The sequence below is a fragment of the Notamacropus eugenii genome, chromosome 5 (genome assembly GCF_028372415.1).
Source record: "Notamacropus eugenii isolate mMacEug1 chromosome 5, mMacEug1.pri_v2, whole genome shotgun sequence".
Lineage (NCBI taxonomy): Eukaryota > Metazoa > Chordata > Mammalia > Diprotodontia > Macropodidae > Notamacropus > Notamacropus eugenii.
The window spans coordinates 450,801,096-450,819,965 of record NC_092876.1 but is presented as its reverse complement, the minus strand read 5'-3'; positions in this window follow the sequence as shown (position 1 = coordinate 450,819,965).

The window sequence follows — 18,870 nt, the reverse complement described above, 5'->3', positions numbered from 1 at the left end:
ATTAAGACAATTGCCTGAGCAGCTCATTTGTTGCTGCTATTTCTGAGAATTCCCAGTCTGTCACATCATTTGGGGTTGTGTGTATGAGGAATGACATGAAATGATCAACCAGAATGTTTGATATATCTGTTTTTAGAAATGTCTTCCTAAGGCCTAAACTCAAACAAATTTAGTCAAGATCAGACCCACAATAGATATATATGTAGGAAAGTTAAACAGTCAAAAACTGAACTCTCACAAAACATTGTTCTGATCAATGCTCATTTATTTTCCTTCAAATTACCTTCTGATTGTTACTTCTTGTCTTTTATCATTCTCAATCCCCTTCTTCAAGAACTGACATTTTCCACCTTATTGCCTCAGGGTTTCCATCTTAGAAATCTGCTTGTGGCAGAAAGTAGCAACTTTTTGAGACCTTTGGAAATGAGATAAACCTGACATTAGTAACTGAAATCCTTACAAATCACTGGCTTGTAATGTCCTTGAACTATTTAGAATATTTTACTGTGAACTAGATGCAAGACTCAAAAGGGAAGGACTTATAAAGTTTTAAGAAAAGTAGTTTGGATGATGACCTTTTTAAAGTAAATTATAACTAAGAGGAATATCCCTTTGGAACACTGGAATAAAACATAAGATGGATAAAAATGATCTCCTAAGACATACATAACCTCTTCCATCATACTGTGTATTTCAATATCCAATTTGTTGGTAAGACCTACCTTACCTTTGGTAAGATTCTACCTTTGTAGCATCTCTTGCATATGCCCCCTTCTCTCTTATAATACTACCACCATCCTTGGGGAGTCCCTCATCACCTCACAATTTGACTGTCATAATATCTTCCTGGTCAATCTCCTTGCCTCAAATCTTACCCCACTAGAATTCATCTGTCACTCAGATGTCAAATTGATGTTCCTAGAGCAAATATCTGATGAAATCATGCTACCACCTCCATTCAATAAACTCCAGTGGTTTTCTATTCCTTCCAAGATCAAATGTAATATCTTATGTTTGACTTGGAAAGTTCTGAGCCCCTTCTACCTTTCCAGTCTTCTTACTCCTGTTCACATATTCCAAGATATAGTGATGTTGGATTTCTTTCTGTTCCTAACACAAAATACTCCATCTCTTGATTTGGAGAATTTTTACTGCCTGTCACCCATGCTGCCTTTGTATTAGCCAGCACTGTAATGTTTTCCTTCTACTGATTATCTCAAGTTACTTTGTTTGTATATAGCTTGTTTGTACAAAGTTATTTATATATTCTCTCTCCTATTAGAATATGAGCTTCTTGAGAGCAGAAACTCTTTCTTGACTTCTTAGCCCTTAGCAGAGTTTCTATTAGTTATTCATTTAACTAGCATTTTTAGAAACACCTACTATGTGTTAAGATGGAGCAACTAGGTGGTGCAGTGGATAGTACCATATCTGGAGTCAGGAGTTTCTGGGTCCAAATGCAGCCTTAGAGACTTACTAGCTATGTGACCATGGACAAGTCACTTAGCCCTGTTTGTCTCAGCTTCCTCATCTGTAAAAATGAACTGGAGAAAGAAATGGCAAATCACTCCAGTAACTTTGTCAAGAAAACCCCAAATAGGGTCATGAAGAATCAGACAAGACTGAAATGACTGAACAACAAAAATATTTCAGGAAAAGAGTTAAACACTGAGCATACAAAGGAAAAGCAAACAAAACAAATAGTATCTTGCTTTCAAAGAACTCAGAGTGTAATGGTAGAAACATCATGCAAACAACTACGTATAAACAAGTTATACCCAGGATCAACGAGGGGTAATTTCAAAGTGTTAACTTTCATTTCTGACCTTGCTGTACTACATTGGGACTTCTCTGTTTTGTCTACCACTCTCATACTTTGGCTACCTTCCTCTCCTCATTCCCACCTTTTAGCTTCCTTTTCTGTTTCTTCTTATTGATACCCAGGGCTTAGCACAGTGCCTGGCACATAGTAGGTGTCAGTAAATGTTTATTGACTATTACTGAGGACCAGGAAAGGCGTCCAGAAGAAGGTAGAACTTTAGTGGAGAATTGAGGAAAACTAAAGAAGCCAGGAAGAAGAGACGAGGAAGGAAAAGAGGTAAAAACACTTAGAGTAAGGAAGGCAAGTGTCTTGTGGGAGTTACATATGGTGGTCCTCATCAATGGATTGCAGAATGTGTGGAGGGAAGGAAGGCACAAGAAGACTGAAACGCAGGAAGGGATCAGACTGTAAAGGGCTTTCAATCCAAAGAGAGGATTTTATATTTGATCCTGAAGGTGATAGGTAGCCACTAGAGTGTATTGGAGAGGGGGAATGAAATGGTTAGAAGTGCATTTTGGGAAGATCAATTTCACAGTCGAATGGAGGAAGGATTGAAGTGAGGAGAGATTTGCTTGAGCCTATTTCAATAGCAATGTAATGGGGGCCTGTACTAGGGTAGTCACAGTTATCCTAGCAAAGAAGGCAACAAAGACTTTAACAAAGGAAGAAATGAAATAAAGAACTTGGTAACTCCTAGCATATGGGAGTAAGAGAGAGTAAGGTATCAAGGATGATGCCTTGTTTTCAAGCCTAAGTGATTGGGAGATGCTCTTGACATAATAGGGAATCTAGGGAGGGAGGAGTTAGTAGGAGTGGATGGGAGACCATGAGTTCAATTTTAAACATGCTGAGTTTAAGATATGAAAGGTACATGTAGTTTGAGATACTTAATAAACAATTTTAGATATGAGATCAAAGGTTTGCTAGGTGCCTGGCACATAGTTTTTGTTTTTGCTGTTGAGCTGTTTCAATCATGTCTAACACTTTTTGACTTCATTTGGAGTTTTCTTGACAAAGATACAAGAGTAGTTTGCCATTTTCTTCAAATTTTACAGTTGAGAGAAAAAGGAAGCAAACAAGAGTAAATGACTGGTGCAGGGTTACACACCTAGTAAGTGTCTGAGGTCAGATTAGAACTGAGGAAGATAAGTCCTGATTCCAAACCCAGTGCTCTGTCCATTGCATCACTTAGCTGCCTTCTGATGTATACAGTAGGTGCTTGATAGATGGTTGTTTATCTGACTTTTTCCTCTTCTCACAGTTTTCTCTTCCTCTCACCACAGTTTTGTTAACTTTAGCCTCTCACCTGTCTCAGAATTTTGACCTGAAGCCTGGCTACATTCGTCTAAATCTCTTTAGCCAGGTGGATCTTCTTCATGTTTACCTGCCATTTTGTTTTCTGACTCCTGCTTCCCTTGTGAACTTATTGGCTGTAGGGGCAAAAAATATAGTTCCTTGATTAACCATTCACCATGGAAGAAGAACCGTGTTATTTGTGCACCATTAAAAACTGATGGTACTACATGCTACATTTGTGCTGCTGAGATGTGACTTCAACATATGATCTTCCTACACCCTCCCCGTAACATCAGTCCACCCAAGTTATGCAGTACTCTATAGCTTCAAACCACTTATTCATGAGTGTTTTGTGTGTATGAGATCTGCATGAACATGATGATATGGGAATCACTCCCACTTTGCATTCTCCAGGAGCTGTCTTCCCAGGATGGGCAGAAGCTAGCTTGCTGATAATAATTCAGAAGAGAGGACATTGAAAGGTTCATGTTCCATTTAATAGTGTTCGTACTCTGAGCATCAATAAACATTGCCTTTTAATAAGGTAGTTTGCTTTTCATTTTATTTGATGGAATTAAAAGAATTGAGCATATAATAATTCTAAATAAGATCATTTTGAGAAAGGGAAGGGAAAAGCACATTAAGAAACAACTGGGGAAAGAAATGCAAAGTTAATTTAATCGAGCTGAACCAAATATAAAGAGTAAAAGCATATACAGAGATTAAGTGACAGTAAATGAAAACAAAATATGTGAACGAGACAGCAGATTGCAATGGTTTTAAAAATGTCGGAACAAACCAGAAACAGAAACATATGCACCTATTTAACAACATGCTGTAATCTTATCTGTAAAAAGAAGCTAAAATGTTATGTCTAAATGCAAAGCAAATAAGAATTTAATGCATTTTTAAAAGGATAAACATATTGAGAGCTGATGGGAGCTATTTCTATACTGGCTGAGTAAATTTAAATAGAGAGGAAAAATATCTGCTGCTTATAAAACCTCTTGTAGTGTGGCTATTTAACCGCAGAGGTGGTGCACAGTGGCTTGGTCTGAAAGTCTGAAAGCAGATTTTATGAATTAGCATTACCTGATCCTGGGTGTCCCTCCATTTGCATGAATAATTGTGAATCAATGCATTATGAGAACATGAAGAACAACAACAAAGCTATTTAAAAACTTTTGAGTGTTCAGGCCAAGAGAATGAATGGCCATTTGTCTTCTACCAGCATTGACAAGATAGGTAAATACTTAGGAAAGGATTAGTGTTATCCTCTTGATTCCTATACTGTATCTGTACTTTTCATCTTATATATGACACTTTATAATATTCATTTTGTATATATATGTTTCATGTTTCCCTAATTATACTTCTTGAGCTTGGGGATTTTGATTGAACTGCCCTTTCCTCACCCACTCTGGCAGCTTATACACAGTAGCAGTTCAACAGATAAGTGCAGTTATCCCCCTTCTATATTATGGGGGTTAAAGGGGATGGTACCTGGTGATCTTGAAAATTTGCATAAAATTTTTAGACCCTCTCTGCATACCAGAGAAATCTAAATTTTTTTCTTTTTCTTTTATGGGAGTATTTACAGTACCTTATTTTAAAATTTGGATTCAGTATTTTATTCACTTCCACTAAATTTTGAATTTCCAATTTTCTCCCGACCTCTCCCCTCTCCTCACTCCAGGACAGCATGTATTCTGTTTACCTCTTCCTCTAATCTGCCCTCCCTTCTATCACCCTCTACCCTTATCCCCTTCCCTTCTACTTTCCTGTCAGGCAAGATAGATTTCTATACCTCATTGCCTATATCACCTTCTCAATGACAGTGGGTGGGGAGGGAGGAAAGGAGAGAATGTGGAACTCAAAGTTTTAAAAATAAATGCTAAAAATTGTTTTTACATGCAAAACCTATCTTCTTGAAATAGTTTCTGAAAACTAGTGCTTCCACTACCTTCCTTCCTGGACTCAGAAAGAGCTGAAATTTTTCCACAACTTTGCTGCCAATGCTCCATTTCCCTTTCTTCTCTTGACTGGATGCTGACATTGATCCTACCACTTCTATCCTAAACCTCCAGGAAAGAATGTGGAGTCCCTGTTCTGCTCCAATCCTTCAGCCCATTTCTCCTTTCTCAGTGGTGAGGCATATCCCTCCTCCCCTTTTTTCCAGAAAGTCATTTTGGGGGTAGCCAAATCTTGGATCAAAAGGCTATCATGAAGTATAATCCTTCATATAAAATAGAGGATCCCTGGACCTTACCGTCTGCCTTACTACTATATGCCCCAGAATCACAGGTATTGGCTGCCATCTGACCTTCCAATGAATCCTCAGGACCCCTTGGCCTTGCTCCCCTGCTATACTATGGTTAAGATCACAAGCCCCTTTCATGCCTGTATGTTTTACCTCTCTGAATTAGGGCATGGCTTTGTTGAGAGTAAGGCACCTCTAACTTTTTCCTTTCTTTCTTTTTTTTTTTAAATTTGCACTACTTAGCACAGATCTTGGCACCTAGCAAAGGATCAGTCAATGCTTTTCATCTTTGGCAACATGGCTTCATCCCTCATGGTGCTACTGAAAACTGTTTCCTTAAAGACAGTCAACAACTTCGTGACGATAGAATATAATGACTTTTTTTGTGTATGTGATCTCTGACTGTCAGTAGTAGTAGTAGTATTTTGGCTACTACCACACCCATATTCTTTTTCTTCTTAGCTTTAGAAGCATGACCCTCTCTTGATTCTCTCCCAACATCTTTAACAGTTCCTGATCCTTTAAGATAACTGTTTCTCACAATTTTGTCTTCAGTCCTTATTTCTCCCTAAATCCTACTTGGGCTGCTGTATTCATTCAAAGTCTTCCTGACTCCAGGCCTAGCACTCTATCTATTGTTCCACCTAGGTGGCCCACCTTAAAGATTTCCATCACTCCTTATTGCTTAATACATTAAGTTCAAATCCATTGATCTAATTGACATTCAAGGCTTTCCACAATTTGGAAAAAATAATTACCTTTCCATCGTTATATCATGCTACTCCTTTCTATGTAATCTATAGTCATGATGGACTGCACCCCAAAAATACTTTTCCCAGTATTTGTGTTTGCTCAGACAATTTCACTCTGGACCTCATCCTTCCTGTAGAATTCTTACATATTGGTTAATAATTCTTATTCATATCTAAATACGGTAATGCATTTTTCCTCTCACTAATGTGGGTGTTCCCTTTAATGACTCAGATTATAACTCACCCATACCTATGTTATTTTCATCCATACAGTCTCATAAATTTCTTTTAAGGCTTTTATTCAATGCCAGGAGCATTTTCCCCATTGTCTTGATACTGCAAGGAAAAAGTGGGACATTGTCCATCAGATAGTTCTTTCTATTTCTACATGATTACCAGCCTTTCTTATCATACATTTCTGTGACATCACCCTTTACTACACTATTTTATAATTCCTTATTTGAATAGTGTTCAATTTTTTGTAGTTATATTACATCAGCAGAAGAATACTGATGCAATATGAAGATATTACAGATGGAAGGTTGGTTTCACAAAAGAACATTGAAATTGTTCCTAAATTATCGAATACAGTCCCTTCTTTCTATTTAATTGCAGGTCCATTTTACTCTTGATATTGTCTGCCTGAAATGGACATCCTATTGTATCTCAAATTACATAACAAAAATCAAACAGTAAGCATTCCACATCTGTTTAGTATCTGCCAAAAAGAATGTCTGGAGAACCTCACCCTTTATTAGTACTCTCTAACTTTAATTTGTTATATTGACAATAATGATTTCTATTTCCTTCCCCCCCTCAACTTTCCTATAGCACTCTTACCCCAACCCTCTCATCAGAGGACCATTCTTCACACTTCACTGAAAAAAAATGAGGTCATTCAGTGAGAGTTCTCTCTGTTCCCCTTCTCTTTTTGTCATATCACTCAGATATCATCTCCCATAATCACCTCCTTAATTCCTGTCTCAGATGAAGAGGTTACTCTTCTCCTTGCCAAGGCTTCCCTTCTACATGAACCCTTCATATCTTCCCCTCTCTTTTTCCTCCAGCAATTGCCCACTTTATCATTTCCTTACATCTAATCTTCAATCTCTCCCTATCAACTGGTTCCTTCCTTGATTGTTACAAACATGACCACGACTCTCTATTTTTTTTTAAATAACCTCACTTGATCTGATCATCTATGCAGGCTCTACTCATACTACCTGCTCTTCCTTTCAAAACTCAGAAAGCCATCTACAACTAGTGCCTTCACTTCCACTTCCCTAACTCTCTTTTCACCTCTCAGCATTCCACTTTCAGATCTAATAATTTAAACAAAATCTCTCTCTCCAAAGTTATGCCTAGCATTGTACCTGGCAAATAAATGTTGGTTGATAAATGTTTGATTATTGGTTAATTTTTTTTTTTTTTGCAGTTAAGGCAACTTTCCTGAAATCATATCACATAGACAACTTATACTTATTCTGCCAACTTATATGGCAGGTATTATGCCCAGAGGTAGTGAATATGCAGATCAAATGACATTCACTTGATATTTTTCTTTCCGTTAACACCATTTTATCAGATTTAATGTCCTCTTAGGTTATTTGGAGCTGTTTGTGTAAACATCTTAGTTGTCACCCTGAGCTCAATCATAGTCTTTCTTCTGGGGATGCCAAAGATTTCAAGTCTGTTTTATTCTACCCACAATCATCCTAGCATACTGTTTGTTGTCTTTCATTTTTGAGGACCAAAATGACATCACTATGCTAGAGTCAAGTTATCATAGCGTCAAATATTGTTGTGTCCCACTATAATATTTGTTAAAGCTTGAACTAGAAGGTGTTTAAACGGGGGTAGGAAGGAGGCTTATACCACACTTGCTTCTCATGGAGAAACCCATAGACAACATCATTTCCATTTTCAATTTCCTTATCTGTAAAGTGAGGGCAGTAATAGCACCTACCTCCCAGTACCATTGTGATGATCAAATGGGATGATGTTTACAAAGTGCCTGGAACATAGTAGGTGCTATATAAATATCAGTCATTATTATTATTAATTACCTTCTAAACAGAGCTGAGCTAATAGCAGCATAAAATCAGATAATCATAGAATTTCAGAGCTGAAAGGGACATAAAAATGCCTAAAAATCTCTCATCTATCTGGGAAGAAACTGCATCAACCCAAAGCTTTTACATTGCATTTGGCTACTTACAGGAGACTTCGTTTTCTCATCCAGGGAAAACTGACCCTCAGGACCCATAGCACATGTCAATTTGAGCTTCCAGCTGTCTCAGTGAGGCTGGCAGGAATTACTTGAGTGACAGCAGAATCCCTAGCCAGCCAATTAGACTTTAGCAGAATTGGAACAAGTCTGAAAGGAGACAGGAACAAAGTGATGTTACAATTCAAGGATGAAAACTGTTGTGAAGTATCTTGCACCTAGCAGAAGTGATTAGGCCTGATTTAAATTGAATTTTCCAAGGCTGGCATTGGTACATAGGGCACCAAATTTATGAGGAGCTGGTGACCCTTTTCTGAAAGTTGACCACCGTAAGAAAATACATATGGAATTTAGCATGATAAGAGCATAGTTAAGGAAAACAGGATTCATTATCCACATTTCATTTTTATAATAAGCTGTAAATCACACCCTGTTTTCTTGTCATCTAGAGCCCATTTTTCTGTGAGAAGCCAATTTCCTTTTGAAGTCTGCAAAAAAGGATTTTATATTTAATACAGGTAAGAATCCAAGGCTTTGGGTTGTGGGTTTTAAAGTAACTAATTACCAATATTTAATTATTCCAAATGGTATCTTCATTGTTTAATCTTTCTCACAATGGAGTCTATAAAGTCTAAATTTTCTGAAATGCAATTTCCCTGTTATTGTTTAAGAAAAAATAATAAGATTGAATAATCAATCGCATGACAAGCAATAATTCTCTGAAAACTGATACTGTCTTATTGTTATTATTCATTAGAAAGATGATCTGACCCTTCAATTGGACTGATGGCATAAAGAATGTTATTTCTTGTTTTCTGGAAGGAGCCCCTCACTGGTGTGATATGAGGTTCAATATTCTTTTTTTTTATACAGATCTTTTTCTCTGATGTTAGCTGGTTAACAAGCATTTATCAATATGTCAAGCATTGTGCTAAATTATGTGATAAGAAGTGTGTGCATGTGTATGTGTGCATGTAAGAAGGTCCTCTTGAAAATGTAAGATTTTGAGCCAAGTATTAAAGGAAGTAAGGAAAGTGAAAAGGAGGAGGTGAGGGGGTAGAGCATTCCTGGCATGGGGAGTAGCCAATAGGAAGGCATAGAATAAAGTGTTGAATGTATTTTTGTTCTGAGACCTCTTTTTGTATTCCCAGAACTTAGCATAGCACCTGGAATGTAGTAGGTACTTAATAAATCCTTCTTGACTCACTGGACAAGTAGGACAATGAAGCCTGATTGTCATGTGGGGAGGATAGGTAAGTTAGAAAAGCCTGGGCAGGTAGGAAGTGAACAGGTTGTGAAGAACTTTAAATGCCAAATAGAGAATTTTATATTTCATCCTGGAAATAATGATGAGCTATGGCATTTTATAAACCTATCCTCTTTCCTACTAACTTAATAAAAATGTTGTCCTCTCTAACCCTTGGAAATTATTAATTACCTTTCTTTTTAATTACCTCAGGGTCAGTCTTCAGTAGCAATAGAATTCAAGAAAAACTGGAAAGTATTATACTCTAGTGGCTATATTGAATATATTTTGGATTCTGTATTTCAGTACATGGAATATTCTCTTACCATTATAGATTATTTTAAAGTGATTTAATGTTTAGAACTCAATCCCTCCTAAAACCAAATGACTCGCACAGCCAAAAAATTTTCATCAACTATTTTTGTGTGCACCTAAGAAAGAACTCACAATAGGAGCTATTCCTGTCATGGTGATTAATAGAATGACTTTCCAGATTTCCCATTCACTCCTTGTTGACAGCAGCTAAGAGATAAGGTGGAAATGTAGCATCAGCTGTTTCAACTCTTCTTCATCACAGTATATTAACATTATTCAGTAATCCCAGAGCAATAAGGAGCAGTTGCAAGAAGAGTAAGATACAATGGAATCACATATATTGATTATACACCCTCCTCTGGATAGTTTTTCTGTTAACATTACATTTTATTATTACTGTTAAGATTCTCTTTTTATAGCATATTAATGCTTCAAGGACAAGTGGCTTCTGCAGTGTGAGAACTCCCTTAATTATTAAATGTTACAATGCATCCATGACTTAGCACATAGCATAACTGACATCCCTAAGATTGGAAGAGGTTTAAACCTTGCTCATAGTCATGCAACAAGTGCATGTCAGAGGTAAGATTTTTAGCCAGATGTTCCTGATGCTTAGTCTAACAATCTATCCATTATACCTTATTATCTACTATCTACTCAGCTATATTAACAATGGCAAGATAACTATTGAAAGAAAAAATCATTTTTGAAAGATAGTTCTATTATTGGTCATAATGAAGATTAAATTCTAGTTGTTTGCCTAAGACTATTTTTCTCCTGAAAATTCTACAGTGCCTTTATTAAAGGGTTAATAATCATCATTTTTCTTTTTTCCAGTGTATTTTATTTTATTAAATATTTCTGAATTGCAAGAAATGTTTCTAACTTTTAAAAAAAATTGAGTTCCTAATTATCTGCCTTCTTTCCTCTCCCCTTGCCTCTGCTTTGAGAAGGAAATCAATTTGATATTGATGTGAAATCATGCAAAACATGTTTCCATAGTTGTCATTTTACAAAAGAAAACACACACACACACACAAAGAAAAGTAAGTGAAAAAAAGTATACTTTAAAAAGAATTCAGAGTTTGTCAATTATTTCTCTGGAGGTGGATAGTATTTTTCATTGTGGGTCTTTTGGAATTGTCTTGGCTTGTTATCTTGATCAGAATATCCAAGTGTTTCACAGTTGATCACCCTTACAATGTTGCTACAACTGTGCACGGTGTTCTCCTCATTCTGCTCACTTTACTTTGTGTGAGTTCATATAAGCCTTCTCAGATTTTCTAAAATCACCCTGCTCATCATTTCTTATAGCATGAAAGTATTCCATCACAAGCATATACCATATATGTTCAGCCATAACTTGTTCAGCCATTCCCCAACTGTTTAGAATTCCTTGAAGTTATTTTTTAAATGAAATAAAACTGGTATTTTATTCTGGTCTTGTTCCATACTCTTTGAAGTCCATCATCAACATGCCTCACATTAATTAAAGTAAGGTATTGTATCATTAAGCACCCTAATATATATAGGGGGGCCTGTTATCACAGTTTCTTAGATCTGCATTCATGAAAAGAAAGACAACTTCTGAGGGGCTAAAAATCACTTTAACCAAGCACATATATTATTCACTTAACTCAGGGGAGTCAGCACCTTGAACTTCAAAGAAAATGCAAAGAAATTAAAAGTCAACATCAACAGACATAGCTTCCTCTGCCTGAATTCAACAGACAGTTCCAAGTGTCTGAGCATAGTTACCAGAGAGGGAAGCACAACATCTGGGTTCTCAAAGCCCAGGGGCTCCTTAGTGGCTTCCTAGAGTCCTTATCTGACCAAACACTTCCAATCAGTAAGCCCCAAGGTAATCAACAGACATGACTTCCTCTGCCTCACCATAATTCAACAGACAGGTAGAGCTGTCTGACCATAGCTACCAGAGAGGGTAGCATGGGATCTGCCTTCGCAAAGCCAGGGTGGAGGGATTCCTTAGCAGTTTCCCAGAGTCCTTATCTGGCCAAAAAACACTCTTACAAAAACTAAGCCCCAAAGTAAAATCTCATACTTAGAGTATTTATACACTTTGTAGAGCCAGAGGATATCACATCCCTTGAGAAACAATACCTCATTAACAAAAGGCAATGACTTTCTTCCAAATCCTCCCAGGCCTGACAATGGATGGGAAAGATCCCTCCTCGTCACATTCAGATAGATGCATTATACTTCTTGATTATACCAAAAGAAAAAAAATCAAAAGATTCTATTTTACTTGCCATTACATCTCTGTTTGGTATTGAGGAAGGAGGAGCTGGTTGCTCTCTCCTCAAAGAATGGTGTTATATTATGCATATACCTTTGTGTTTGCTTAAAGCCATTTGGCCACCCTGGTAATAAGTTGCTATGTTATATATTCTGCAAATGTGATGTTGTATTTACTAAAGGCATGTTAATGCCTATTTGTTCCAGGTTCCATGTCCATTTAGATTTGGAAGGCCAAGAATTCTGGAAGGGTGGGATGTAATGGCAATTAAAATAGGATCTTTGCCTGCTTTTGTTTTGGTATAATCAAGAAGTATAATGACTCTATGTGAACGTAACTGGGGAGGATATTTCCCACCCATTGTCAGGCTGGGAAGATTTGTAAGAAGGTCCATGCCTTTTGTTAATGAGGCACTGGTTCTCAAAGAATGTGATGCTCTCTGACTCTAAAAAGTGTATAAAGACTCTGAGGGTGAGGTTTTATTTTGGGGCTTAGTTTTTGTAAGAGTGTTTGTTGGGCCAGATGAGGACTCTGGGAAGCCACTAAGGAGCCCCCAGACTTTGAGAACCCAGATGTTGTGCTTCCCTGTCTGGTAGCTATAGTCAGACAGCCGCATCTGTCTGTTGAATTCAGGCAGAGGAAGCCACGTCTGTTGACTTTTAATTTCTCTGTATTTTCTTTGAAGTTCAGGGTGCTGACCCTCCTGAATTAGGTGAATGAAATATGTGCTTGGCTAAAGGAATGATGCATGTACTTGATTAAAGCAATTGTTAACCTCTAAAGTTGTCTTTCCTTTTATGAATACAGATCTAAGAATCTGTGATAGCAGGCCCCTCTGCATATGTTGGGATGCTTACAGATACAGGTATTATCCCCTTTTATATGTGCATATATTCATTACTGAAAGGGGAAGAAAATGAGGATATATTTTAAAAAACTAACAAAAACTTACTGAGACTAAACACAGTGCAATAGAAATGTAGGTATGAGATAGAGAAGACAGAAAACTCTCACATAAACCTGGAGAAGGGCTTGCCTAAAGTCAGAGAACTGACTGAGGTAATGATAGTGTTGGTCCATTAGCTCATTTTCATGTGACTATTTTCAGAGTTTTAACGGTTGTACCTGTGAAGTTATAAATCCAATAACTGGGGGTTACCAGGAGATTACATAAGGAAATTTCTGGTCTGACATCAGAGAAAGGAAGTATTGTTGAATTCCACATCATAAGTTAGGCATATGCCACTATTCATGGGGAAGCATGATTTGGAGTTAGATAAGCTTAAAGGAAGAAGCAAGCAGAAGTGAAGCAAAAGAAGAAGCGGAGGACAGAAAGCATTCTCAGGTACTGAAATTCCAAGAGGCAATGAGAAAAGTTGTTCAGAGAGGAAGGGACAACCAGCTGTCAGGGGCTTCTAGGAGCCTGATAGTTTCTAGAAGCACATTAGAGGAGAAGTAAATCCTCCTGCTCTGCAGAGCTTTCTGGGCTTATTGCTCTTTGTTGTTCATTCCTTTCATTTGAGTTCAACTCTTCCTGATCCCATTTAGGGTTTCCTTGGAAAAGATAGTGAAGTGGTTTGCCATCTCCTTCGTTAGCTCATTTTAAAGATGAGAAAACTGAGGCAAACGGGGTTAAGTGACTTGCCCAAGGTCACACAGCTAATAAGTATCTGAAGACATATTTGACCTCAGGAAGAGGAGTCATCCTGACTCTCAACCAGGTGTTCTATTCACTGTGCCACATAGCTTCCCTCTATTATTCTTTAATACCAACTACACCCCTGAGAACTATAAGGCAGCTACCTTCATTCCTCTTAGGGGAGTTTCTGTTTCCCTCTATGACCCTTCTCTGGTTGTAGAGAGAAACGCAGAGGATAAAATCAGACTTTATATCTGCTTTGCTGGGAGGAATCTTGGCTTTGCTGAAAATTGAATGGACAAAAACAGAATTCCTTACTACTGGAAAATTCTTTGGAGAAATGTTACATAGACCTAGCACTATAAAGTTTGAGAGGAAGAAACTCCTTAGCTTATTTTGGGTCTACTGGGGAAAAGCCATAAATCATGGTAAGAAGTGAAATCTGTAACTTAAACTCTGGCAAAGCTGGAAGCTTGGATATGGTGACCTGTTAAAATCATAATTCAGACACTGAGTCATAACTCAGATAATGTGCCCATTAATCGTTATAGCATGAATACAGTGACCAGTTGGTGACCAGTACATAATCAATACACTAACCTGTGTAGAAATGAGCTCATTACGAAGCAGAAAACTCAAGACATCCACCAATCAGTAGTGATATATTCTATAGCTCCTCCTCCCTTTCCTATACTTACCACTGGGCTTTCCTAGGGTCCAACCTGTATTCTGGCTGCTGTCCCAGACCGATAATTTATTAAACTCTTGGCAGGGTTCTGTCATTCTGCCTCAATGTAAGTAATCCAATTGATTAAACTACTATCCATAATCAATATAAAACCTTCAGCCTCTTTCTGTGGTGTTGAACTTGTCCCTCTGTTTGGGGGATGGGGGGAGAAAGAGAATGGATATCCCTGTGCAGAAGAATGGCATACCGTACAGCTTAAATGAACTGAGAATTTTTGACATATCTCTAGCTTAAGAAAACTGCTTGTCACTGAAGGAACGTAACACCTTCTCAACATCCTGCCAAAGTGTGTGAGAAAATGAGTCTGTAACTGCTCCCGAAGTCTAACAGTAGTAGAGAATCATCTTTGCCTCACAGGAGAGCTATGAGTACCAGATGAGGAGAAGATGGGAAGGAAGCTCAGGGTGTGGGACGTGGTGCAGTCTATTCACCAAAGAGACCTAATACATCAAGGCTTAACTTGCAGAGTTGTGAAATGCCCAAGGAACATGAGTTTCTCTACTTAGCATGCTTCCCTGCCATGTATCCATGCGTGCCCACTTTTCCTCATGAGCATCACCCATATTAGTGGAAGACTATGGCCCAAGTTTATAGATGGACTGTCATCTTTTGATTATTTATGCTTTTGCTTCTATTAAATATTACAATTATTACTGTCTTATGTTTCATGAAGTTAATGTTTAAGCTGGGCAAACCATAATCTGAGTATGCTCTGCTCAGGTCTAGGTACTATGGACATTAATTAACTAGAGAGTTGGCAGGAGGTTGAAAGGACTCAAATAGGGCACATTGTTGTTACTCAGTGATTTTAGTTCTGTCTGACTCATTGGGACCCCATTTGGAATCTTCTTGACCAGGATACTAGAGTGGTTTGCCATTCCCATCTCCACCTCATTTTATAGATGAAGAAATTGAGGCATACAGGATTAAGTGATTTTCTAGGGTCAGTTAGTGAGTGTCTGATGTCAAATTTCAATTTAGGATGATGGATCTTCCTAACTCCAGGACTGGCACTCTATCCCCTGTACAACCTGGCTGCCCTAATTAAATCTTATGAGATTTGGTCCAACTTTCTAGGCTGTAAAGACCTTTTAGAATCCTGACTCTATAATCTACCTCTAACCTTCTAGATTTGGAAAATTTTCACATTTAGTAAGATGCCTTCTTAGCCTATATATAAATCATGGATAAAGTTATTATGCTGAGAGGAATTATAGTGTAGGGGACAGAGAAATGACTTCAGTGTTAGGAAGAGCTGAGTTCAAATCCTACCTATAAAAAAAGTGTGTGTGTGTGTGTGTGTGTGTGTGTGTGTGTGTGTGTGTGTGTGTAGCACACTACACATAGCACATTGGCAGATGAGCTAGACTGGGTTGAGGGTAAGCAATTGGCCTCAAACCCAGCAGTGAGTAAGGGGGATATCAACCCTAAGCATGTGAAGACTTCCTCTGCTAGAATGGGCAGATGGAAACTGATCCGATGGCCATGGAAGCTGCTGAAGCAGGAGCTGTGGGGTGATTAGAGCCTGATTAGACATCAAAGACACCAAGGTCATCCACTCCATCCTGGCAGTTGCCAGTCATCCTGACTTTTGTATTGCCCTTGGACTCTCATAACTGTAGGAAAGAGCGAGGCTGGTGACTTGGTACAACTCTGTCTTGCTTAAATTCAATTCATGTACAAGTCATTATATCACCTATGATGTCTGAAAATGAAGGACAAAAATCAACAACAATTTTGCATTTTGGAAATGGCTACCTTTGTTCACTTGGAAGATCCTTTCATTTTCATTCTTTAGTGTCCTGTCTATTACCACCTCCTACCTATGGCCAGTTGGCATAGCTTCTCTAAACGTTGACACATACTTTATAATTAGTGTATCCCCATCTCATCTTCAACTTTGTGTTATGTCTTTATGAACCATAAAAAGAGACAAAAAAATTACAAATTCCTAACTTGATTATATCTTATGCTCACACAGTGGTGATTTTTTTCCAAAGAAAAATTATTAAACAATGTGTGTAGTTAATAAAAATGAAAAAATACATTTGAACTCAATCTAAAAGATTGATAACAGGAGAGAACAATTGCAATTGTACACAATACACATAGCCTTTATTTTACAATTTTCATTATTTACATGGGATTATTCATTCTGAGATCTCAATTGTGATATTTTAATCACTAAGTCCAATTCTACTTTTAATAGCAAATAGTTCCATCCCTAGGTTAATAATTTTAATGTATAAACCAAGAAATATAATTCAAAATGCTGTAATGCATCCCAGCATTCGTATTGCTCTGTATCATACATAATCTCTCACAGACAGCTGTGTAGATATCATTAAACATCTCTGTAGGAAGTAAACTTGTAATCAATACCTCACTGTTTGTCTGCTCCATAGGCTTGCCCAACTCTAATGTGTCTGATAAAGCTTAAGAAGAGTTAAGATATGGCCCAGGAAAGATATAATGTGAAAGTTAGGATATAAATCCATATCAAACCAATATTTACTAAATGTTATTTTATATGTCCCTTGTTTTGCTAAATGCCAATGATAAAAATGAAAGCAAAAATTCTTTTGTCCTCAATCAGCTTATGATCCACTGGGAGAGAAAGAATTAAATTGGAATATAAGTTCCCACCTAGGTGAAGTTCTAAAATAAATGGTGGTGGCAGAAGAGATAAATATGGGCTAGAGTAATTAGGGAAAATTTGATCCTTACAAAAACTCCATAGTTAGATAATTAGTAATATTAATTATTATTCCCCATTTAACTGAGGGGGAAAGTGAAGTATAGAAAGTTTAAGTGGCTTGTTCAGAACCACACAACAAATAAATATCTAAGGCATGTTTTAGACTTGGGTCTTCCCAACTCCAAATCCCATGCTCTTTTCATTACATCACCTAGCTACTACACAGCAGTATATTCTATCCCTGTTTCTTTATTTGTGAAATCAAAGATTTGGGTTAGATGACTTTTGAGTTCCCTTCCAAATCTAAAACTATTATACTAGAAAGTAAACTTGGACTTGACGTATTTTGATATTTTGCACCTGGATAAAAATAATAATCTGCACTACTTTTATAGTAAAGAACACCTTGTAAAAAAGTGGGTAGGAATCAAGACAGAAATGCTTTAGTTATGTTAGGCTATTTTCTCCCGAGAAGAACAATGACATAGTTGAAAGACCACCTGGATTGAATCCCAACTCTTTCATTTAGTTGTTACATTATCTGGAATAAGCAAATTCCATATACCTCACTTTTCCCATATAGGAGCTGAGGCCAATAATGCTTTTATTATATTGTGTTGATTTATTGTGAGAATCAAATCAAATAATGTATGTCAGGTGCTTTATAATCATAAAACACTATATTCATGTAAGGTCTCCTTATTTCTTTTAATGTTATTCTTCTTGGTATTTCTGGGCTATTAATATGTTATAGAGATCTACTTTGCAGAATTCCTATTGAAAAAGCTCTTTTAATTAGGGAGCAACACAGACCAGTGTTAGTCATTTTTCAGTTGTATCTAACTCTTCATGACCTCATATGGGGGCTTTGTTGGTAAAAATACTGGAGTGGTTTGTCATTTCCTTCTTCAGCTCATTTTACCGATGAGGAAACTAAGGCATACAGACTCAAATGACTTGCCCTGGGTCATAGAGCTAGCAAGTATTTGAGGCCATATTTGAACTCAGAAAGATGAATCTTCCTGACTCCAGGCCCAGCATGCTATGAATTTTGTCATAGTACTGCCCAGACAAGTGGTAGACAATCTGAATTGCTGAGCTAAGGGGAAGTTAAATTAGGCAGCAAGAGATTGTGACAATTTTACCCTGTATTCAATGACTTCAACAGAGGTCGTTAAATCCATATTACATCTTCATCAACACATCAGATTTTCTTCAAGTCACTGACTCAGTAGAATTATTTATTCACATATCCATTTTTTCCCCTTCATATTACCTAAATAAAGTACTATTTATTTTAAAATAACAATGGTAGCTCCTGCACACTGATGCATGCCCTTATCACCTTATTCCAAAATTATTGTAAAAGCCTGTTGGCTGATCTCTTTGCCATAAATTTCTTCCAACTTCAATCAGTCCTCCACTTAGCTGTTAAAGAGATCATCTTGAAGTTCAAGTCTGATCATGTCATATCCATATTTAATAAACTCAAGTGTCTATCACTTCCAAGATCAAAAATAAAATCTTGGTATTTAAAGTTCTCAATAACCTGCCCCTTCCAGCTTACCAGGCTTCTTACACATTATATCCCAGCTATCCCTCATATTTCT